At 35.6% G+C, this 26532-nt stretch overlaps 1 pseudogene across 1 annotated transcript; it reads right to left on the bottom strand.

The window, feature by feature from the left end:
* LOC144318670 (proteasome subunit alpha type-1 pseudogene) lies at window positions 1-26532 on the bottom strand (annotated as a pseudogene). The gene is made up of 4 exons (XR_013384730.1): window positions 25647-26532; window positions 11378-11508; window positions 4116-4174; window positions 1-2666 (listed from the first exon to the last, which is right to left on the bottom strand). The product of XR_013384730.1 is annotated as a proteasome subunit alpha type-1 pseudogene (transcript).

Raw genomic sequence — 26532 nt, 5'->3', positions numbered from 1 at the left:
AGACACTATGTTCTTCATATAAAAACATTAGTACAGATAACTATACTTTCTAGACAATGATTATATAGAACCTTTCAAAGAAAAATGCACACCATTATATGGTTCAGACAAGTTACTTGGGAAAAACACATCTGGACCGATTCCTAAAACATACCAGAAGACCAGGCTGCATCTTTTGGTTCAAAGTATAGATAACTGTCATCAGTAAGGGTTCCTGCATTCTTACATATTTGATAATATGCATATAGACTGGTTTGTGACTTAATGCTCCATTGGTTCATCGGCCTTTCCTGCAGGTTCATTAGCAGGTTGAGCAGGCTGTGCCTTTCTCTGTGGTCTTTCTTCAAGACCTTCCAGGAACGGAGATACATCATCATCATCATAAATTGTAAACTCCAAGTCTTTACCAACAATTCCAATGGAAACATCCTTTGTAGGTAGGTCTTATTCTGCAGGAAGTGTCTCTCCTAAGGCACGCAGACCATGTTTAACCAGTTCATTCAAATTGCACTCCATAAACCCAGACATATGTCTCTCCAAGTAAGTACGAGCTGATTGAGAACGGGCTCCAATGGACATGGCTCTACAGTCAAAATAGTTGGCAGATGGACAGGTTTGGGAAATGTGAGGGCCCATATCATCATAACCAGCAATAAGCAGTCAAACACTATATGGTCTCCGGCCATACCTTGTGTTGGTATCTGGGTCTTGCTTCCAATTAGAGATACAAGACGAGACACAGGAAGAAGTCTGTCAAATACAAATCTGGAATCCAAACACTGGCATAAAATTACGTAGCAGTCTAGCATCAGCAATAAGTCCCGCAATTGAGATACCAATATGGTTATCAACATGAAGAATTTTCTTCTGATGAGCTGCAAGCTCTGACTGTGCTCTCTTCAATGCAACCAACACTGCATGGGTTTTTTATTTCAGACCAACTGAACCTTTTTTGACAGCTTCCATTTCATATTCAATTTGATGAATCCTGCCCTGAGGGCTCCAAACAATGACATCATTGTCATACTGGTTGCGAAACATGGTTCCTGCGGGGGTCCGGCTGCGGCCTCCGGCAGAGGTGGCGGCTTCAGGAGCGCCAAAATTTAACTAAAATCTTAATCTCACTACCCCTAAGACCGTCTACTCCAGGTTCTCCAGTTATACTTTTCTTAAACTATTCTAGGCCTTTGAAGAAGATGCATATTCTGTTTTATGATTTCTGAAGATCCCAGAACTTGCTGTTGATAGCTATTTCAGTGCCAAACAAACCTATTACTTTAGTAAAATGCATTTAGCATTCAATTGAATCTAATAGCTTTCAAAATGACTCAATGCAGTCATATAGCAATTATCCCTACTAATGGAGCAGAACAGTAGCATCAATAATTCCAAAATACAGGTTATATAAGTATCTTTTCCATTTGGCCTAGAATTACATTGTGCTAACATCTATCCTTGAGCATTAACCTTCAATACAACATTTCAGATGATGGAATGCTCATCTAGGAATCAGGAAAAGTAAATTCAAATTCTTACACTAACTAACATCTTTGTCCCTCAGTTTCCTTATTTCTATCAAATTGTGGAATTACTAATTATTTAAAACTGTGTTTCAATGCTACCTAATAAGGTAGGAGCTTTGATATGGGAAATTGGAGGTCTCATGAGATAGACCTTAGGGCACTCTCTGTGGAGTCCACTAGAGCAGTGTCTCAACATTATGTTTTACAAATAGTAAAATATATAAAAAGAGATTTTTTTTTCTTGAAAAAAGAAAATCTCTGTGGTAGACAGTCTCTAAGACCCTCTTTAACTTGAAAGTTTTATTTCCATGTATTTATTGAATATCTAATATTTTTGAGCACAATATGCTTTCCTAAGCAATTGCCACCAAGTGAAGGGCTTTGATTCTGGTTGCCTGACAGTAAGCAAACGTCTTTTATTACCTTCTAAAATATAGATACAACACCAATCAAAAACAAAAGTACAAATATTTTATGTTGTTTAATACAGATAGGACACCCATTGGTTCATAAAACAAATCAAGTAATTTTATTTCTCCTAAAGATGTGTTATCTGTGTTAGGTAAAAAGTTTGTATATTTTAGAGGCTGTCAATGGGATGTAACAAATTGTAACCTCTTCTGCTGCAAAAGGATAATCTAATTCCCTTGTTGACTACAAATAAAGCTACTGCTTAAATTTATCATTTTTCAGGCTTTCAGCAATGATTAACTTATATGGGTTTTGTTGTTCTTTAATCAAATTGTCCTTAAGCCATGGGCTGGCAAGCAAATTTGTGATAATTATAAATAAAATATTTTGCATTTTTATGTGTATTAAAACTTTATTTTTTATCTTCTCCCCAACAACACTGAAAAGAGTGGCTCACATGTGAAAGCTTTTTAAAATGACTTCAGTACATACATGAATTTGAACTTTTGAAAGCTGAACAATGTAGATTTGAGAACTGTTGTCTAAGTAGTATTGTGAAGGTTGATATTCTTCCTAACAAGGTAACTGGGCTGTCCCAAATTTCTTGGTTTACAAAAATTAGTATTTTTAGTACACATTATTGAGGCCACATCTGTACATTTTATGGGAATGAATAATAATCAAAGGCTTCCTCTGACTTACGTGTTCTTTGTAGCAAGGCCTTTACTTATCCTGCCAAAAGTGAACAAAAACTCAAATGGATGAGGTTAGTTCAATTAAGAGAAGAAATGTAATTGTAAAACTTGGCAAAAAACCGAGACCCCATGTGCATTTCAAGGTCTTAAACTGAACCACTTAGTATGTTATAAAACTGATTTAATAACATACACACACACAGATAAAGGTCACAATGTCTCCACCACAAGCATATACGTATTTTTTAAATGTTATAAGAGAAAGTATCTGGAGACTTAGTGACTACAAGTTGAGTAGTTGAGTATTAAACAATCATATAATATAACTTGGCAAAAATTGCCATATGGAAATAAATTATATTTATAGAAGCATAGCTGTGTAACTGTGGTATTTAAGAAGAGCATGAGTCTAGAGCCAGATTGCCTAGATTCAAATTTCAGAAGAACCACTCACTAGCTGTGTCACATTAGGCGAGTGCTTGTTCTCTCCAAGATTAAATTTCCTCATTTGTAAATGGGGATATTACTAGTATTTATATCTGAAATTTAAGGTGAGGTTAACTGGATTATTCTATGTCAAGAATTTGCTTGATGAAAGCATTGCCAGCCACATAATAAGTCCTCAATAAATACTATATTTTTATATAATACACATTATTTGGAATTACGCATATTTTGCATTACCTAAATATAATATAATTATAATATCTATTTTAATCAGAGCATTTAAATCTAGGGCAATAATAAATTGATCAAGATATATCCATATTATTACTACACATTTCAAAAGGACATTTTAGCAACTGCATAATTTTCATAAGAAAAAAGGGCTAGATAATTAAAAATGGCTAAATAATGTTATAAAGGAAATTCTAAAGAGTCCAGAATATTAAGAGGGCAGATTGAAGGTAACATCTTCAAATATTAATAAGGGAAATCCATCTGTATTAATTAGACTCATTAAAAAGAAATCTAGGATCCACTATGTTGCCACTATGACAAAAGCCACAGAGAAGGAAAAAGAGCATGAGTCATTGATGGCTTCGTTTAAATCAATATAGCTGAATAGTCTCCTGATTCCCTTTTGCCTGACATAATTAAGCATTCTACTCTTTTAAGCCACTGTAGTAATAGTTCTGCTACTGTCAGACAAACACGATCCTACACCTTATATTGTGGTGACAGAGAATACAGAGCAGATCAGATTATCCAAATTAAGAGCACATCACCCAGAATTATTTACATCTTATTCCTTTCCAGGAAATATCTAAGCTGTTCCAAGATGTGTTTTGATACATAAATAGATTCTTAGCCCTAGTCCCATAATAAGCGAATGGCTAGTGCTTATTTGGCCATATTGCAGTCCAGTTTGATATAATGAAATTGCTATCAGCAAGCAACAAAAATCACCTTCCAGTGAAGAATGTGATTAAGGAATGTGCTGTCTGGTGTTACAAATCAGAAAATCTATGCAATTCACTGGTACCTAGTATCTCCCATTGAAGTTCTTGGCAATCAGGCAGACAATCTGGATTCCATGAAATTCTAGGAAAAGGTGTGGATTGCAAAATGCTTTAGTGAGAATCCAGAACAAAGAGTAAGGTCAAAAAGTAAAAATGGAATGTCATACTAGCACTTCTAAGGGCATGAGCAGAATACTTCAACCTCAGCTATACCCACATGCTATCCCATTCATTCAAATTCCCTTAGCTTTCCACCATAGAAACTGAGTTTAGGAGTACCAAGGAATTTTATGGGTCATCTATTTAGGATGTTGAATAACATTGCCTTTTCTTATCAGTGACAGGTCAGAGAGACTTCCCTCAAATTGACTAATGAAGTTTATTCAAAATCTCCCTAACTTTTAAATTTCAGAAACATATACATGTAAAAAATATTTTAGCAGAAATTCTTAATAACACTATCCTATGAATGAAATTTATTTATTCCAATATTTTAAAATAATTCTTTGTGATAGAGATTGTTCAAGGTGCTTGGAGTTATTAATATTTAAGCAAGTAGAAATTGGAGACAGATTCATTCGTATATAAGAACTAGATATATGATAGAAAGTGTTGAAGAAAGAAATGAGGAAGGAATTAGAAGACAGTATATTGTCCCACCAAGTAGAAAAATTACAAAACAATCTTTTCATTTAGTAATATCTACAAACATAAGCCTTAGAAGGATTAAGGACCTAAAGGTAAATTATAAATAATATTTTATATATTAGAACTTCTGTGTGATCTATGATTGAGAAAGGACTTAGTAAACCAATCTCTCACGGAACAAACCGAGGGGAAAAAAGATGTTTGTTTTTATTAATATTAAAGATTTTTTATTCAATAAAGAATCACTAACAAAGTTAACAAATAATATATTGGAAGAAAATATTTACAGTGTCTAAAAATAAGGAATTAATATCTGGAATACATAATGAACTCCTGAAAATCAAAAGTAAAGGATTAGAGAAATTGACAAATATTACAATGTGGTAATTCCCAGATGGAGAAATCTATATTACTAATAACTTTAACTCATTAGCATGTAATGAAAAGAAAAGAAAAAGGAGAGAAAAAAACAAGAAGAGAGGATTTTAAATCCATAAAATTATAAAATCATATAAAACTCATTGATGCCAAGAGCTGGAAAGAGTACAAAGATATTGGAACCCTCGGCCACTGCTGGCTGAAGAGTTTGCTGTCAGACTGAGTTATGTATAACTTCTGACCCAACAATCTCACTCTGGAGCATATGGCCCAGAAAAGTTTGCTCACCCCACATTTCCCTGTACATCTCTGCAGGGAAATGTGTTCACTGCAGCAATACGTTCAGGAGTGGGAGATTGATGGCATTCTAAGTATTTCTTACAGGAAAATACACACTATTGAATACTTTTCAGAAGTTAGAGGCGATGGTCAAGAGATTCACACAACGTCAGTAGATCTTAAAAACACAGTACTGCGTGAAAAAGAATAAAGCAGAATTGGATGGATATTTTAACCCCCTTTCTGTATTTTTGAAATACACCAAAAAAAAAAAAATCCGATAAGTAAAAGACATACATGAATTTTTAAAAGACATCAAACAATCGGAATAGTTGCCTAATAGGAAGGAAGGGATGAAATGAGAGGAGGGTACAGAGGTAAAATAAAGGAATTTTAAAAAGGTGTCAGTTTAGGAACTGTGCAGAGTGATATGATGTTATCATGCCATGACAAAAGGAGTAGAATAATCTCAACTTTCTAGATCTGGGGTCCCCTAACAAAAGAACAAATAAACACAATAAGCAAATAGCCAAAAAGAAAAAAATAGTGATAGGTCATGGTAACCTATATCATGGGAAACCAAGAATAAAAATTCATAATGCTAAGAGTAAAGCAGAAAACCAAATTGCAATATAAGGTACACACATGGCCAAAATAAAATACATAAAATTATACCTAATGATGCAAGCATTCATTAGTTCAAGGCCATATGAACCTTGGGGAAAGAGGCAAACTCCAAGAAGGCCTAATGATATGTGTTCTATGAGAAATAATGGAGGAAAGTGATAAGAGCACACGCTTTGAATCCAGATGCCCCTTTTTTTTCTAATTTGGATTCTGGCTCTTTTTATTTGTGCCATCTAAGAAAGATGATTTTAATTCCAAATTTCAGTTTCTTCTTCTGGCAAATGGGAGCAATACTACTTAGATTTCAAATGTGTTAGGAGTATGTAAGATGATGTATGTCAAATATATACATATATATATATATATACATATTAATATGTATATATATAAAACCAAAATGAAATTGGGGGGAAAAGATAGTGTCTCATTTGACTCTTCAGTGAGAACAGATTAGAGTGAAAAACAAGTATAAGGACAAGTCAACTAGTATCGGATCATTAAATCTTTAAACAAGGGTCAGAATTCACACTTCCCTGGGATAGCCTTACTAATCCCTTAATGGTATTTTTAAAAGAGGTGGTATAAAGGAATGCTGATAGTACCCCCAGGACCTATTGACGATGTTACCTTCCTGCAGAGTCCCATTTTTGTTCATCTGCTTCCCTCTCTTCACATGTTCAGGTTAGACATACTTCTGGTGAATGAACTCAAGACTTATTTTCCTCTTAAATCATTGCTTGAGTATTTAGGTTCATGGCTTTTTATCTCTCCTTTCATTCATAGAAAAAAATATAGGCAGTACTGCTTATGTAGAAATTAGTACTTCCAGTAAATCCAGCTAAAGAAATTGCTTTGGAATAAGCCGGGAAAGCAAAATCTTGCCACTGATATGACCTTGACAGTTAAAACCTATCACTAGAACATTCTAGATACTTTGCCTAGTAGCTATGTCTGTATAATATTAAAATATCACAAAGAGAAGCAAATATTTATATGTATATTATATATATTGCAAATATATATATAATTATCCAAGTCAGATTAATAATGCTCCTTAACAAATATTCTAACAATATCTACTGCCTCTTGAATAATATGTAGGCAGAATCCTAATAATTCACCCTTGTTAATTCCTTCCCATTTGAGCATGGATAGAACCAGTGCATATGATAAAATATCACACATGTCATTATATTGTTATATAGCACAGGTGACTATAGGGATAAGAGGATTATAGGAAGAACAGTCCATGTTGGCTTAATCTGATCACATGAACCCTTTAAAGGCAGAAAGTTTTGTCATGCTGGTTGTGGAAGTGCAGTGCAGAAAACCTAACATGAGAAAGACTTCGTGCACCATTGACGGCTTTGAGTGAGGAGGGGGTCATCTGAGAAGAAATGTGGCGGGCCTTTGTTAGCTGACAGCAGGCACCTAACAGCTATCAAGAGAACCGGAATTCAAACCTACAGTCACAAGGAACTGGATTCGGCCAACGGCTTGAATAAACTTGGAAGCAAATTTTCTCCCAAGCCATTTTTTTTAAAGATTTATGTATTTATTTATTTATGAGAGACATAGAGAAGAGAGAGATAGGCAGAGGGAGAGACAGGCTCCCCATGGAGGGGGATGCCCATGTGGGATTTGATTCCAGGACCCCAGGATCACTGCCTGAGCCAAAAGCAGACACTCACCCACTGAGCCACCTGGGCGCCCCTCCTCCAAGCCTTCTGATAACTGCCGAGCCCAGTCAGTACCTTGATTTCAACCTTATGAGACCCTCAACAGAGACCCAGACAATGACTTACAAAACTGTGAGATAATACGTGGGTGTTGTTTTTAGCACCTGAATTTGTAATTCCTTGCTGCAAGAACAGAAAACTAATACAAATAAGGAATTCTACAAGACAGTACTTTCTAAAACTACCATGAAGCATTCACATGCAGGTATAGAAGGGAGCATGTTTTCATTTCTCTTGAATAGAATTGATGAATCCTATGGTAAGTGTAACTTTACGTAAAAATGCTAAATTGTTTTACAAAACGGCTGTACCATTCCTACTAGCAATGGACGGGAGCTGTTCTCCCACATTCTTGCCAGCATTTCGTATTGTGGTATGAGTCTGGAAATGCGATCTTGTTTCATGTTTTATGAAAGAGTTTGTTAAGAATCCCTAAGACTCTTTAAGACTTTTAACATTATTCTGTTCACTGTATATTTTCATCCATCCTTTTATTTTTGTGTGTGTTTTCTTTTAATGTGGTTTTCTAATAGACAATGTGTAGCTGGGATTTGCCTTCTTACCCAATCTCACAATTTCTGCCCTTAATATGTTCTGTTTAGAGCTTTTAGATAGAGTATGATAATTGATATTACTGAATTTAAATCTACTCTCTTGCTATTTTTATTTTGTACTTTTATATTTTTGCTTTTGTGTTTTCCAATCTGTTTTATGTTCTTCTCTACCTCATCTGACCCTTTTAAAATTGAGTATTTTTATGATTGCATTTTACCCATACTATCACTTAATTAGTTGTATCATTTTCCTAATTCCTATTGCAACAAACTGCCACAAACTTAGTGGCCTACCACGTCATAAATTTATTTTCCTATATATATGGAGTTCCAAAGTCTAAAATCAAGGTTTTGGGAGGGCTGCATTTCTTTAGAAGACCTCTGCTTCCTTGCCTTTTTTAATTTTAGAGATCACCTGCATTTCTTGTCTTGTGGCTACATACCTACTACTGACTCTGATCTGCCTTTTTCTTTTAATGATTCATATGTTTACATCAGCCCTTTTGGATAATCCAGAATAACCTCCACATCTCCACATTTTTAACATAATCACATCTGCAAAATCCCTTTTGCTGCATAAGGTAATAGTCACAGGTGTGTATATGTGTGTGTGTATAAATTGTTGTTCCAAAGTTTTTAATAAATTATTTATGAAAGTCTATTGTCAAATAGTATGATACCACTTTTGGTATAAGAACTTTGCAACAGTATACATTTGAAATCCATTTCCTCTTTCCCATTCTTTTCTCTTCTCTTATTGTGATTTCACTTCCTGCTGTTATAAACCTCACAATATAGTGTTGCTATTTTGAATTAAGCACTCACTTATCTTTTTATATTTGCTATTTAAAATTGTGGAAAATAATACCTTTTATATTTATCTGCATTTTTACTATTTCTGGTACTCTTCTTTATAGAGATCCAAATTTACATTTGTGTTATATTCTTTCTGCCTGAAGAAATTCTTTTACTATTTTCTTGTAATGCAAATCTACTGGCAATGAACTTTTTTTTAGCTTTTCTCTGTCTGAAAATACTTTTACTTTCCCTTCACTTATATAAAACATTTTTGCTGGGCATAAAATTCTGCGTTGATAGTTTTGTTCTATGTAGTCTTGTCAGTACTTGGAAGATGTCACCCCACTGTTTTCTGGTGGGTATAACTAATGATGGGATGTCTTCTGTGGGTAGTATCTTTATTCCTCTGTTTCTATTTTTTTGTTCTTCAAGATTTTCACTTTATATTTGGCTTTCCAAAGTTTAGGATGTGCCTACATTTTTGTATACATCTTTGTTTACCTATATATAATATATAAATACATATATAATTTGTATTTATACTGTTTTGTGTTCTCTTACCATTTTGGATCTATAGTTTGTTGTATTTGATTAGTTTTGGAAATTCTTAGCCTATAGCTCTTCAAATATTTTTTCAACCTCCTAATTTCTTTTTCTGGAACCTCACTTACCTATATGTTAAACTATTTGTACTTGTCCCATAATTCTGGCATACTCTGTGTTTTTTTTTTTTTTTATTCTTTTATCTTTTGTTTTTTTGAGTAATTTCTCTTTACCTCTCTTTAGATCAGTCTATTGTTTCTTTCTTTAGCTGTGTCTAGTCTATTTATAAGGCTATTAAAAGAATGCTTGATACCCAAAAGTGTTTTTTTTTAATTGTACGCATTTGTATTTGACATTTTTTATAGTTTCCAATTCTGCTGAAATTCCCCACTTGCTCCTGCATAATGTCTATTTCTTTCCATTTGATTCTTTGACATATTACCCAGAGTTACTTTCAAGTCTCTGATTGTTTTAACAGCTGAGTCATTTCTGAGTCTGCTTCTGTTAGTTGCTTTATCTTTTGAGAATGGATCTTTTTTTCACCCTTGCTTTTCTTGCATGTCTCTTAAATGCAGTTGAATGCAAAACGTCATGTTTCATGGAAATCAGTTGAAGTTGAAATAAATAGTATTTATATCTAGAAGTGGGCATGTCTCTTCGCTATCAGGCTGCCAATGTGGAAGATTGAGCCAGTCCATTTGGTAGTTGAGCAAACTGTAGATTTTGTGGTTGCTATTGTTACCTTCAGTGTACTACAAATTTCAGATTTCTCCAGTGTAAGTCTTTGTCATTTTGTGCTTAGTGTGAAGCCTGGGGGTGGCCAAGGGATTTTATTTTTTCCTCCCTCACCTACAGTTTTCAGTAGGTCCTAGATATCTGTATCATATCAAGAGTTTTTCTCTACATTCCCAATTACTGGCCACACTCCTTTAAAACACACATTGTCGTGCATTGTTATTGCTTGGTTGCCTATGCTAACTAAGCTTGTGATTGGAGTAGTGAATCTCTAGTCTCCTGGTCCCTATTTAGTTTCAAGCAGGGTCTTTGTGTCTGAGCTTTGGGTCTCTTCATCATTCCTGCCTGTTCTTCCTATAACAGCCAAACTGTCATCTGTCTTTGACACAACTTGAGAAAGAAAGAGTTTTCTGCCCCTCTCTCAAAAGTAGCAGGCCCCTGATTGATATCACTTGGGATTTTGAGCCTTGGGGGGATTTTCTGCCCTTTCAGCCTGGAGCAGACAGCTTTTGTTTCTATGCTTTCTGCAGAGGCAATGAATCTTTGCCTGGCTGCTTAGGCAAAAAGGAGGGTTTCCTCCCTTCCCCCCAGTGGTTTTGCTTATATCCCTCCCCAGCAGGTGTGGGAGCAAAAGGATTTGCTGCCTCTTAATCAATGGTTTAGGATTTTGCTTCTCATGGAAATAGAATCTGAGGAATAAGTGTTGTGTGCTTATCCCTCAGTGGTAGCCAATCGCCTCTTTCATATGTCTACCATTGCAGAGTGCTCACTCTGTTCTCATGCCTTGCACCCCCTTTTTTAAATGGTTACCTGATGGAAGCCCATGAAGAAGATTTTGGGAGTGAGTGAGAAGTATCCCCCTCACCATTGTGAGAGGGGCTTTTTGTGTGGAGGGGAGGCTCTCAGTTATTCTAAATTGATGTGATAGCCCACATTCAGCCTTTTAGATTTTATTATAGTTTTGGTTGATTATATATTACTTACTTCTATAGCAGTCATCTCTCCTTCCCACACTCTGCCAAAGGTAAAATAGTCCATGGGTCCCATCTCTCCTCAGAGGTGCTTTGTCACTCCTTGGAATTCAGTTTGTTTTGTTGTCATGCTGTGTCAGAGCTCTGATGAATTCAAGAAAGTTAGGATTTTATAGGATATCCACCATTATCTTGTTGTTAAGATGAGAATGATGTTCTGTTGTGAGTTTCTAGATCTTAAGCAGAAGTGAAACTGGCAGTGGCTTTTTAAAAGGCATTTGGTAAGCAGTGGTGTCAAACACAGAGTATATACTTAGTTTATCTCTCAAGCAGAATAAAATTTTAAAGCATACATTTTATCTTGTTCCTTTTCTGCTTAAAACCTCTACAGGGGTTTCTCAGCACACTTAAGATGCAAACGTCATACCACAACCAATAATTCTCTTCACAGTCTGGCTACTGTCTACCTCAGCACTCTTAGCTCATAACATTCTGCCTCTAGCTCCCTCTGATGAAGCTTATAACACAGGTAACTCTTACTTTAATTTGCTAGACTTCCTTCTGTCTCAGAGATTTTTTTTTTTTTTTTTTTACCTCTAGCTAGAAAGCTAGAATGCTCTCTCTCAAAACTGTTGTATGGTTGGCTTCTTCTTCATTCCAATCACATCTGAAATACCCACTCTCCCTCAGTTATTCCTTGATCTTAAATACCATTTTTTTAATATGACAACACTTTGACAATTTTTTGTCTATTTTTATCACTCTCCAAAGAAAATAAACACAGTGAAAAATGGGAAATTTTCTGTAGTATTCATGTCAATATTCTTAGCACCCAGACCATTACTGGGCATGTATTAGAAATTCAATAACTACATACTGAAAGAAGGTTGTATGAAAGAGTATCATAAGTCGGTGTGTGTGTTTTTGATATCACCAGAACCTAGAATAATGACATGCACACAGGAAAACTCCATAGATATTTACTCGGTAAAAAAACAAAAGTAAAAACAGGAATATAAATCTTCATCTGATACAGATTTAGTAGGTCTAGCCCATTAAAAAATGATGTTTGCTACAAAAACTTATACTTTTTTACTTTTCCCATATTTAATCTTTTGGTAGCACCATCTCTTCTGGAGCCATCCTTGTGATTGCTCCATGTGATTAAACAGCATAAGTGATTCCCATTTTAAGGAAAAGTATGTTTTACAAAGGAACAACAGCTTCAAGTGAAAGGATATACCTAACACGTGGAATTTCAAGTTCTTTTTTTTAAATTTATTTTTATTTATTTATGATAGACATAGAGAGAGAGAGAGTGAGAGAGAGAAGCAGAGACACAGGCAGAGGAGAGGGAGAAGCAGGCTCCATGCTGGGAGCCCGACGCAGGACTCTATCCTGGGATTCCAGGATCACGCCCTGGGCCAAAGGCAGGCGCTAAACCGCTGAGCCACCCAGGGATCCCCAGAATTTCAAGTTCTAGTCAATTGCTAGAGCAATTTGTGGCTTGACTCACAAACACCACGCATATTCTGTCTTTCTCTAGGAGCAGCAGAGTCTAGGTCTCAAATGTGTCACATTGGTAGAGTTTTAACAAGTAAGTTCTGAAAACCAAATCTTGTTAGAGTATCTTTAGGTTTAACTTTAAATAAAAGGAAGACTGAAAGTCTTTTTATTTCCTTGCCTGGATGTTTTCCCTTCCTTCCTTCCTTCCTTCCTTCCTTCCTTCCTTCCTTCCTTCCTTCCCTCCCTCCCTCCCTCCTTCCTTCCTTCCTTCCTTCCTTCCTTCCTTCCTTCCTTCCTTCCTTCTTTGTGAATGTTTTATAAAATATTCACTCACTCTGAAACTGTTTCCCTCTTTTGTTAATAAATAAAGCTGAGCCAGAGAGCCTCCAGCTACATTTCATAAAGGACCCAGCCACTGACTTTCACATTTACAATCAATATGGTAACAACAATGCAGTCACAAATGATTTTTGTATTGCAATTGTCTGGACAATTCAATCAGATTTTTCATCTTTCTCCAGATAAATGATCAAATATTTAAGTATAATCGAGAGAGAGAAAAACAACAGAGTTACATTGTTTCTAGTTCACAAATTAAAAAAAAATCTTGACTGATGTAACATGCAAATCTATTACTAACTGTTCCAAGTCAATGTGACTAATTACTTCAATATTCCTTTTTAGGACTATAGTTTTTCTATTTTTTTGCATGTTATAATCTTTAAATCTCTTTATACCACCACTTCTCCATCTTAATCATAATCCAGTTTCAATAAACACATGAAACTTATAAAGGATTTTATTAAATTATTTTATTAATTTTTATTAAATTATTAAGCTGCTTTACTTTACAATTTGAAGGAAGAGAGTGTAGTGGAATTTTTGCAGAGCTAAGAAAATTGTTAATATTGCTCTGATAAGAAACAATATAATATAAACAGCCATTTTATGTTTGCCATTGTTCCTTCTTAATTTTATTCACAGAAAAGTTGTATTGTGTTTTAAGTCATATATATGTTTTTATTTAAGACTCATTTAAGCACTAGAGCACTGCTAAAATTCCCTGATTTAAAATATCCAAATTTCTGATCACATAACAAAACCTCAAATATTTGGCGCCTATACAACTGGCACCTTCCAACAAATGGAATTCCAGCTAAAGCAAAATTACAGGCAGAAGTTAGGAAGAGCTATTGAGAAAAGCCAAAGGCATTGAGTTCAAAGAAATGCCATGGTTGGTCAGGTCTCTGCAAGATCAAAGAGTTCTGGGATTGGTTGGAAAGACAAGCATGCAACTTAGCACACTCTGGCCTGAAAGGTCACAGTGCAAATGAGTGTTGAAGCTGAGCCAAAGAGAAGGAGAGCTGTGATGAGAAGGCATGAGGAAAGGCAGTGGGAGAAAGATCACGATAAAAGAGGGAAAGGAAGGTTAAAGTATGATTGGTATAAAATGGACCAGTAAAAAAAAAAAAAAAAGAACCAAGATGGGTAAGAAGAAAGCCAAAAGACTATGGGACTATGGTGTGGAAAAAAGGGGAAAATTATGGAAGATCCAAACCAAGAAAAAAAGGAATCTTATTCAGAACATCCTATTATGTTACCATGCCTGAAAATTAAGAAGTAACTTTAATTTTTATTAGTTTAAATTAACAAAAAGAAATGCTTATTTTGACAAGAGTAAAACTAAAATTGCCTACTCAATTGCAAGACACTTTTTCACATGGATTATCCCAGAGCTCCTTAGGGGGACTCTGACAGTTACTGTTATCATGTCTATGCTTATAGATTAGAAATCTGAGCCGTAGACATTTTAAGTAACTGGCCAAGATGTTAGCCTAGAGAATAACAAATTGGGTTAATATATACCTGTCCTCAAAGACCATGGTTCAATTATGTCATTTTTCTTCTCTTTGTTCATATTTTATTATAGATGATATTAATATATCTAAGCTTCCTTCTCATTAATTCTCTCGAATTCTGTAATGTAATAAAAACAACTATGTTTACCCTTGGTAATACTGCTCCTCTTGCCTCACATAGTACCAGGCCAGTAAGACTCTTTGCTTATTAACAGTCTTGGCTTTCGTTCTGGGCTCACTTCCCTGATGAGGGAATGCCTATTGATTTTGGCCAAGAAGTAAAAATTGAAGTGCTCTTTCCATTAACCCAGTCCTGTGGGTTTCCAAAACTATAGGTGAATGTTGAACTCCATGTCACACATAAACACTCTGATTGCAACTTCGTGGTAAATGTCATGGCTCTTTGTGATACTTGTCATAGAAATTTACCTTTTAATGCCCACGTCATATTATACTAGCCATATTAGCTAACTTTAGGTCTTTTATCATGGCTTCTTTAAAATTTTGTGATACCAAAATCACTAATTGAAATGGTTAGCAGTAGATTTACAAAAACTGATTTTTTTAAGATTATTTATTGAGGAAGATGAGAGGTGGGGGGAAGAGGGTGAAAGAGAGAGAGAGAACAAGAGAGGGGAAGGGCAGAGGGAGAAGCAGCTTTCTGCTAAGTAGGGAGCCTGATGTGGGGCTGGATCCTAGGACTCCAGGATCATGACCTGAGCCAAAGGCAGATGCTTAACTTACTGAGCCACCCAAGGGCCCCCCAAAACTGATTCTCATTAGGTTAATTTGGGTGGATTTTAGGGGCTTAGATATATAGCCCATATTTGTTTTTAAGGCTAGATACATAAATAAAAACATACTTTTTTGAACTTAGAAAGATCACTTTATTTTCATGTTTTCTTATTATTTATAATGAAAGTCCTTAGTGATCCAGATTTCCTCTTGTATTCTATATTAGAAAGTTACCTTGAAAGCAATGGTTGCTGGAAGCGGAAAGGGAAAATTGGATATGGAACAAAATGTACTTAAAGCAAAACAAATATTAAGAAATGGCGGACAAAACTGTTCAGTATCTCAGAGACAACATCAAACTAAGATTTCCCTCTTCCATACATAATTTCTTTGATAGGTGTTAAGCCTGTCAAAACAATTAGAACTCTTCTTCAATATACAGTATAATCAAACCAAGCCAAATAACCATGAGGAATGCATCACACGATGATATCAATAGCATGAAAAGATTTATTTCATTTTATTCAACCTGTTTAGTTTTTTTTTTTTTTTTTTTTTTTTTCCTACAGAAAAGTAGCATGCTTGGCTGGTCAATGTAAAGTAAATATATTTTAGCTTTACAGTATAAATGAGGAAATCAGTGAGTCATGTAATTTGTCAAAGGCAATCAAACAATTGAGAGGAAGATCCAAGAGCAAAACCCAGGACTGTGAATCTCTAGTTATATTTTCCCCATTGTTTCTATTGTTTCTGAGAGCATATGAGAAAGTGTTTCTGTATATAAACAGGAGTTAACTCATGTACATACTATTTATCTAGTAAGTATTTTCAAAGCAATGGTGGATGCATGTTGCTGTGAGCCCTGGTTTTATTGCTTATTCATATCTAAATCTTGGGATGGAAAGTCAATTCTAAGGATGTAAGGAAGTCAGGATATCTTGGCAAACTGAAAAATCTCTATAGAGTTTTTTCTGATATCAACTCAAATTCTCTTTAGAGATAGAAATAGTATAGTTATCTGGAATTTGAGCTCCCTAAGCTCAATGGCCGAAGAAAGTGGTATAAACGGAGGAAGCTACAAATATGATCATGTATGACCCAGAGTTCAGAGGTGTGTGAATTTATATGGAAAAACTTGCAACTTTGTTTTCATATACATCTAACTAAAATTTAGCATTAAAAAAAAGATTTTATTTATTTATTCACAAGAGACACACAGAGAGAGGCAGAGATATAGGCAGAGGGAGGAGAAGCAGCCTCCATGAAGGGATCCCGATGTGGGACTCAATCCCAGAACTCCAGGATCTTGCCCTGAGCTGAAAGCAGACACTTAACCGCTGAGCCCCCAGGCGTTCCAGCATTTTCTTTAATCATAAATGTAGCACTAACCACAGTGATATTAGTAGTACCTTGTTATCAATATTAATCAGATATTTCCATATCATAGTCAGCTTGTGCAGACATTTCAAAATTTTACTTATGCTAAATCTTGTTATTTAATGTATTAATCACATGTAAAATATTTATATATTTTAATATACTAGTTCTCTTTTTTAATTCTCTACATTGTATTTTATTGCATTTAAAAAACATTAGTTTGAGATGTCTCCACAGACTGGGAAAATGATCAATTGCCAAGAAATTGAGAATTTCCTATCTAGTCTAGCTGCCCTAATCTAAACCATCTAATCCACTCCTGGTAACTGGTTTTTCTCCCTCAATTCTTGCTACTCCAAGATCTAGTCTGTACTCAAATGCAAGAGCCATCTTTGAACGTGTAAATTCCTTCTTACTCTCCTGTTCAAAACCTATGATGCTTTACCAATACATTTAAACTCAAGTCCAAATTCCTTTAGACCAATACCATGGACTAAATATCATGTGTTTAGTTTCTTCCTCTATCTCTGACCTAACCACTTTTCACACTTGCTTTACTCATCATGCTTATCATGCTGTCCTTCTGGTTCTACCACACCAAGTCCAATCCTGGCTAAGGCCTTGGTTTGGTTCAGCTCTTTGGGATTCTCTCCTCCAACTCTGCCCAAATCACATCTTTGCTAGACTTCTCCTCCATCAGGTGAGATGATCCCTGACTAAAGCAGCACTTTCCTCTCCGAGTCACTGTCACATTGTCTTTATTATTTGTTTCAGAGTCATTACCACTTTCATGTTTATTTTCCATCTTTCCTTTGCCAGAGTGTAAGTTCCAAGAGGGCAAAGACTCTGTGTGTCTTATTACTTTAAATCGTACGGCACATTAAATGGGAGCCCTATAAATATTTTTGACTGAGTGAATGAGCCTCATCATTTTATTGATGAGGAAACTATGGGCAGAATGTTTAATTAGTTTCCTTGTCATTTCAAACAGTGATATAGACACTGAAAGCATCTGTAATTCAACTTTTAATGACCTGTTGGCATTTTATTTTTGAATAGTTAACAAATCCATCCATTACTGAAAAATGCAATTTTTCTTGTATTGAATGAGTTTTTCGAGATTTGTTATACTCCTTCCTAAAAAGATAAATCATCTTAGCACAGGGTGTAGATTTGTTTTACAGCACTGAGTAACTTTCTCTACAATTACCTTGAAGTCCTAATTTTTAGAATTATATCTTCCTAACATCTGTGTTGGTTCTTGGATGGTTTTTATACAACAGTGCCCTCTATGTTCGACCAACATAGATAGCCCACCTAATACATAGATTATTTAGCCTATAGTTAATTTTTTCAGTGTAATTATATATTACCATTAATAGCTTAATTTCAAGATCACTGACTCATTTGGTTATCAGGCTTTGAGAAATGCATGAATGTGGGTTAAATGTCATATTTGATTAGTTTTCAGTTCATTGAGATTTACAAAAATTAGAATTTCCCCTACATAGAAAGAATCTACTCAGTAGATGTAGTTTGCTTATTTTCTTGAAATAGTTGAGCATCCACTGGTACAAATAAACAATCTAGTTGAAAACAGGACCTTGGCTGGTCTTTACAAACCAGCTGAACTAATAAACCAACTTGTCAGTGCTGTTCCCCCCAGAGCATTAGTTTCCTTTGATGCTGCTAACCTGTAGGTACTCTCATTTATTATAAGATTTGCATTTGTGATACTAGTCAAATCATCTGAAAACCTAGATGTTTTGGACAAAGCAATAAACAGATGACCTAAGTGGGATTAAACTTTTACAAAAGAGCTTTCTCTGCTTTAGTCCCAGAATCTGTCGGTGTTCAGCCTGGCGGTGTGATCAAAGCCAAATATGTCTGGAACAAAGTAAAGACAAATTGTGACTGCCTCACAGAATAAGAAATAAGCAAGTTAGGCAGGTATGCAGAATTCTCATGGAAGCAGTGATGTTTATGTTTCGTGTTATGAAAATAGTGAGAGTGAATCTGGATGGTAAAAAACTGAGTCATGCCAGAGCACTTGAGTCAGCTATGAACATGCCTGCTAGGAAGTTTTCCTTTGTTCTTTTTAGAGGCGGCACTTGGCTTATTTTAATGGCTTTTCCTTGCATGGCATAATCACCAGCTATGTGATTAACCATGTCTAGTTAAGTTATTTCATCACATCAAAAGTAGTGTAAAATAGCTTTTCTGTTGACTGGGAGGCTGAATTTGGTGGCTATGAAAGTGCCAGACATCAAAGAGCTCTATTATCCAGACTACATGGAAACAAGCCAGCAACATTGAAAGTTTCCCCTCTATTGCTCTTTCCCTTCAGTGGAATCATCACCCACTAGACTGGAGGGAAGGAGGTGATTTTTATAATAATCCATTCTTGTGCTCTTTATCCAAATAGGAAGGATGGTGACCAGCTGTTTTGTCTCCACTGAAGGCAGATAAAGGGGGAAAAAGGTTCATATTGTAACAGGAAGACAGCACTGTGTCCTGGCTAGAAAAAAAGCACAAAAGACTCTTCTCATTTTAGCTTTACCTCTAGCCAGTCGTTTAATTACGGCTAAGCTGTTTAATTTCTCTTAGGCATTTATAAAAGCCTCGGACTAATTTAGTCTGAAAAGTGCTTTGGGGCACTAAATCACATGTCATTTTATAATCTAAACTTGAAACAAGAAAATGAGAGATATCCAAATTTCAGTCCCAGAAAAATTTCAACATAGAGAAAACATTAATTATAGTATGTCTCGATTTCTTTTAAGTGAGATGATTATGACAAGTAAGGAAGTCTTTGACTTGGGAGATGCTGGAAATTATAATGAATATTTAGTTTATCGGCAGGAATTATATTCTGATGGTAGCTTCCAACTTGGATCACCCTTGTGGGATAAAAGCAAGATGTTAACATCATTGTAGAATTTCTGAGAACCCAATGTGCTCTGTTTAGTTTTATATAGTGTCAAAAAAATAGTATTGTGCAACAAATGAAATTAGTATTTTGTATGCTATTCTTCCTTTGTGCCCTGTAGACACCAAAATACCACATTCAAATTCCAAGGAAGTTAAGATTAATTTCATAAACAGCTAGTCTGATTCCCCACCTTTTTTTTTTCTTGGTATATCATATATAAGAATGACTGAAATGAATCACTTATTAATAATATCTGTGTACCAAAAATACACTTTAAATGATTCTTTGATTAGTTACATTGTGCTATAAGAAGCTTTCCTAACTATAATGGCCAAGGACAACAGAAATCACAGAGAATAATTTTGCATTTACATGCCTCATGATGGAAACTCATTCCCCTGTTCATTAAATTTATACCACAATTTTATTTTTAACCCATTGTCTTCATACAGCTTTGAAAAGTTGAAAAGAATCCCTCCCACCTTTGACTTCTCATCTTCATTTTAAAATTCAGCTCTTCATCTGGCCACTGACAAGAAAATGCCCTTCTTGAAAATCCTTCAAGAGTAGCATAAGCAGTTCACTTGAAAAGGAGATGTAGCAAGTCAAATGAATAAGGCTAGGTGGCAGGTGAATCCTGAGAGCAGGAAATATAAGGAGAAATTGACAGAATCCAGGATTCCCACTATATGAATGCAGAGGAAGCATTGTTTTCAAGTAGGTGAAGCAAGAGAGGGGCTTGGTGGTTGTTATATACGTATTTTATTGTTCAGTTAATAGTATTGCATCCAATAATAATTTTAAATAGCCATTTTTAACGTAAGAACTTTCCTTATTGTCTGTTAACACTTCATCCTATAAAATGGGGCTAACAATATTTATCCCAAACGGTTTTCATTGGAATTAAATAAGATAATATGCACAAAGTACTTAGCACATTTGAGACATTCAATAAATGGTGGTGTCTATTTTCATCTCTTAGCCATGGAATAAGTGCTTGTCAAGATTTTGTTGCTTTTATATTCCTCCTATTTAGAATAGTGTAAGAACAAGAAAGTTATCCTACTGATGAAAAATAAAAATTGCACATTTTATCATCTATAATTCAGTGTTTATGAAAGTGGTTGTGGCATAAACTAGGGATTTAAACTGAAAAGATATTTAAATGAGTCATAATCCACTGTTATCAACAGCTGAGAAAATTCTTATCAGACATCCAATATGTCAATTTTTATTTTGTCAACAACCTGTCTCAGGGCTCCAGTCTCATTCCTTTAGGAAATGGTCATCATTCCATAGATCCATAAATCAACTTGACTAGCTATATACTATTAATTATGGCATATAATTGTACCTAACAGTGTCCTCACGATTGCTTTATGGAGTAATCTTCCTGATTTGCTCTGCAAGTTCTATGAAATTTAAAATGTTGTTTTGTTAATGAGTCATGGAAGCATTATTTCTTAATGGAAGAAGGATAAAGGGTTCCAATTTGAAAATGTATCCAAATAAGAATTTTAAAATGTTATTTCTAGCTTTCTCTTCTCTTTGTCTTTGGTAGTTAGATCCTAGTAACCATAGGGCTTTTGCTCAGAAAGAGCACTGGCTTCCAAAGAGAGGCAGTTTAGAGGGGCTCTGACAGAGCAGAATTGCTAAAGGATTTGGGGGATATTTAGTAGTAATGTAAAAGAAGTCTTAGTTGTCAGTGAGGCCAGAGAGACTTGGAAGAAGAAATATGCTGGTTGTGCTAGGAGTTCAGTTATTCTGTCTCATAATCCTCACATCTTGCAGAAGATGAAAGGGATGCTCAAGCAGCTAAGTAACTTGCTGGAGGTGAATGGCTGTCAGGATTCAATCCCAGGAGTATCTGACTCCAAAGCCCATATTTTTTCCCTCTAGATCATTCTCTGCACTTTCACTTTTAAAAGAATTTCTTACTTTAAATGTATTTAGCTCTGCATTTTTAGATGTTTGTATCCCTGGAAACCAAATGACAGAGGGTTTGTCTTCTTGAGGGTACCGTTTTATTCCGAGACATCAGGGGAGCACCCTGCTCATATATTACTGTCACAAGTCTTTGGCAGGTATGCCAAGTTATCTTCCTTTTCCTGAAGCACAAGGGGGAAAACAAAAGGCTGTGGCAGGTTAAACAGAGACAAGAGAGCCAGAAAAGAGAAGGCAACTGTCAGAAGCAGAGTAAGACTGGCAAATGAGAAGAATTACATTGCAGTTGAACAGAGTTGAAAGAACATAAATTGGTGCTAATAAGAAGTATAGACTAGCAGGTATCAGACCCTTGGTACTTTCTAAAATTCAATCCTATTTTGATCATTTGGTGGAGAGAATTGTTGTAAAATGGTCCCTCAATGTCTTTGTGAGCGCGCTGTGTCTCACTTGCTGGAGTGTTGGCTTACATTGTCACATGAGGACTGGTGGCTTCTCACCACTGTACTCATTCTACACTCACTGAAAAAGCCAATCCAAAAAGTCTCCTCAGTTGTACCAAGAATCTTTTACCACCATACTGCTACATAACCAACCACCTCAAAACTCGGCAGTGTAAACAATAAATATTTATTTAGCTTACAAATCTGTGGGTTAATTGGATAATTTTACTTATTTTGTGGCAGTTATTCACATATTATGGGGGATGGCTGGCTTTTTTTTTTTTTTTAAATATTTTTTTTTAATTTTTATTTATTTATGATAGTCACAGAGAGAAAGAGAGAGGCAGAGACACAGGCAGAGGGAGAAGCAGGCTCCATGCACCGGGAGCCCGACGTGGGATTCGATCACCGGGTCTCCAGGATCGCGCCCTGGGCCAAAGGCAGGCGCCAAACCGCTGCGCCACCCAGGGATCCCGATGGCTGGCTTTTTGACTGTACTAGGGTCAGCCTTGCCTAGAGTGACTGCTATGGCTTAGTTCTCTGTCTCTCATGTCCTCCATTGTCAGGCAGGCACGTTCTCACAGAGAAGGCAAAATGCAGAAGCAGGAAAACATTATACAAGCGTTTCCTGAGTCTCTGGCTGTGTCATGTTTGTTAATATTCCATTGGCCAAAGTACGTCACATGGCCAAAGCCCAGAGCCAGAGTGGGAGGGCTTTGCACAGTAACTTAGCAAGGCTACAGAGAGGGAGAGGGATCTGAGTCCTTCTTGTAACCTGCTCCATGACCTTTGTCTATGCATTAGAGGTTTCTGCTGAGGACAAAACAAAAACACATGAGGAAACAATAACCAAAACAGAGGAAATAGAACACATATATTTAGGGTAAATATACGCAAAACAAAGATCTCCAAAACAAACATTAGCTCTATTATTAGCAAAGGCACTGTAATTACTTTCTGCATTTTTCTTAACATAAAAGGGAAGGAAGCTGAGTTGCTCTGACTTTAAATAAGTGAGTTAACTGTATTTACATTTACTGTAGTCATTGTCCTATTTGGATATTTTTCTATTATCATGTATTACCGCCTCACATTCTTATTATTCATTTTCTTTTTCCTGATCAACTTTTTAATGTTTCCTATTTTTTTTCCATCTCAGGTTTGGACAGTATGCAGTCTATTTACTTTCTTTTATTTTTTTTAAAGATTTTATTTATTTATTCATGAAAGACAGAGAGAGAGAGAGAGAGAGAGAGAGGCAGAGACATACAGGCAGAGGGAGAAGCAGGCTCCACACAGGGAGACTGACATGGGACTCGATCCCAGGTCTCCAGGATCATGTCCCCGGCTGCAGACAGTGCTAAACTGCTGCGCCACCGGGGCTTAACTGCCTAAAATTTTTTAGCAACCAAGCTTAATATTTTAACCAAGATAGAATGAAACAAACCATATCATTCTCCTTAAATCCTTGTCAGTATTCTTCAGCTCCCTTGTGAATTCCCTTGTGAATTCAATGTTATTACTTTTATTGTCATTACGTTTTTAAAACTTCAAAAGTTTTTATTTTCAGTCAATACTGGCTTACCTTTATTTTTTAAACTCACCTGTTTAAAGTGTTTCAATAGTTTCCAATTGTATTAATTTAAAATATTTCCTTAAAATTTTTGAAGTGGATAATATGAATACGGTATAAAATGTAATAAAATAATGACATAAAATTTAAAAGTTCCAAAAAGGTAAGACTATGTTCCATTCTATTCTTCCATAGGACTCAAGCCGTTTTCCAGAAGCAAACAATTAGTATGTTTATATATTCCTATATATTTTTATGCAAATACAAGTATACATGCATATTTATGTGTGTGTACTACACTTGTTTTTTTATTTTGATTCAAAGTAGCTATCATATGCAGTGTCTGAGTCTTGAGGTGCCCTTTACATTGTTACTCCTCGCAGTATTGCTTGCTCTTTAAATTATCTTGACAGGGATGCCTGGGCTGCTGAGGTTAAAGAGTCTGCTCTTGGCTCAGGGTGTGATCCTGGGGTCCCGGGATCAAGTCTCACATCAGGCTCCCTGCATGGAGCCTGTTTCTCCCTCTACCTGTGTCTCTGCCTCTCCCTCTCTCTGTCTCTCATGAATAAATAAATAAAATCTTTAAGAAAACTTATCTTAACAAAATTTTGGTAACACATTTCAAAGTAGCATATAAAATTAGCTCATTCTTTGGCTAATTTTGGCTACTCAGTGTTCCACTATAATGATACAGCATATTTTATTTAACAAAGTACCTTGTTAATGACTATTTCATTTGTTTCCATCTTATAGACTGCAATGTATAATCTCTGCCCCAGTGGTGTCTTATCAAACTTTTTGATCTTTGCCAATTTGATGAGTGAAATTTGGAGCTTCATAGTTTTCATTTGCATTTTTAATATGGCTGATATTAACTAATGTTTAATATGCCCAAGAGCTACCTAGCTACATTTCTTTTTTTTTTTTTAAATAAATGGTTTGTTCATATACTTTGTCTATTTAACTATTGGGCTATTGGTCTTATTGACTATAAGTGGTGGTTATTAACTAATAACAAAATTAGTTAGCCACTTCCTGTAATATAAATAACAACAGGAGCACCTGGGTAGCTCAGTTGGTTAAGCATCTGGCTCTTGGTTTCAGCCCAGGTCATGATCTCTCAGTTGTGGGATCGAGCCCTGTGTTGGTCTCTGTGTTCAAAAAGAATTGATATGTTTAAACTTTAAGTAGCAAAATTGATCAATACAATTCACAATAATTTCTATACTTTTGTGTCTACCCATTTCAAAATTATTTTTAAATTTTTGTTTTTATAGCAAATTTGTAATTTACTTTTTCATATTTAAGTATTTGACCTGTCTGAATTTTTCATGGTATAAAATGTTAGACAGAGTTCTAAACTTTTTCCTAAAAAAATAAATAAAAATTAAAAAAATAAAATAAAATAAACGTTTTCCTCCAGTTACAACATGTATTAAATAATCCATTTTTTTTTCTGAATGGATGTGAAGTTCTACAATTATTAAACACACACAGATTTCTTTATGGATTTTCTATTTTTTCCCCACTAATCTGTTAACAGCAAACGTGTCATATCCTCACTTTTTTTTTTTCCTATTCACTTTACCTTCTTGGTCCAAGAGTGCCTTGAATGCATTTTTCCCTTCCTGGGAGCCCTCTCAAATGATTACAGTTTTTACCCCACTATGACTTCCAATTCTGTGGAGCAGAGACTCTCCTTGCTCCTCATTGCCACCATGCTGACTGGTTTCACTTTTTACTCATGATCACTATCGTCACATTCTTTAGTACTGCCTGGGGTTCATACCCGCTTTTCTCTCCTCAAGGCTCCAATAACTTCTACACTGTCCTCACTCTCACACCATAACCCTGTTTTGTATTTCACTAAAAACAGAAGCAATAAGAGAGAACTTCTTTGCAAGGTCACTTACCTGTCATTTGAAGACATCTATGCACATAATCTCCCTTCTCTTCTGCTACTATGGAGGCATCATCTGTGTTCTTTTCCAGGCCAACCCCTAAATTAAGCATCTAATCCAGTGCCTTTCAGATGCTCAAGGATAATGTTCAGACATTATTCTTGCTCTTTCCTATCTCATCTGTGTTTTCCTTCTAATGGATTATTTTCATCAGTGTAAACATTATATAAAATCTCCAATCTTAAAGAAGAAGAAAAATAATCCCACATTTTTTACCTCCAATTAAAGCCAAATATCTTTTTCCATTGATGGTAAAACTCCAAAAGGGTAGTCTATACTTGCTAACTACAGTTCCTCTCCTCCTATTCTAGATAGAATGCTCTGCAATCAAGATTTCACTTCCTTAACTCTATGGAACATTCTCTTGTCAAAGCCACCCATAGTTTCCACATGGTGAATAGAGACCTCAATTCTCAGTCTGCATACAAACTGACTCAAATAATCACTACCTGCTCCCTAAAATATATTCTTCCATTGGCCTCTGCACTGACTTCTGACACCCAACTATTCAGAGTTGAGCCAAACATTAAGGGCACAGTCCTCTGCAAGACTGCCATGAATCCAGGGTTTTCCAGGCCACCCTCACCTCTGCTCTGCTGTCCACAAATTCAAAGGTTCTTATTACCCTCTGAGGTTCAATAATTCACCGGAATGACTCACAGAACTAAGGGAAGGTGCTATACTAACTATTGCAATTTTAATAACAAAGGGATACAAAGCAACACCTGTCAAAGGGAGAGGTACATAGGGTGAGGTCTGAGAGGATCCCAAACATTAAGCTTCCTTATCTTCAGGACTCACTACCCTCTGGGCACATTACCATGCAACAACAGAGTAT

The sequence above is a fragment of the Canis aureus genome, chromosome 1 (genome assembly GCF_053574225.1).
Source record: "Canis aureus isolate CA01 chromosome 1, VMU_Caureus_v.1.0, whole genome shotgun sequence".
Classification (NCBI taxonomy): Eukaryota; Metazoa; Chordata; class Mammalia; order Carnivora; family Canidae; genus Canis; species Canis aureus.
The sequence above is the reverse complement of the archived record's forward strand: the minus strand, read 5'-3'. Positions and strand labels throughout refer to the sequence as shown.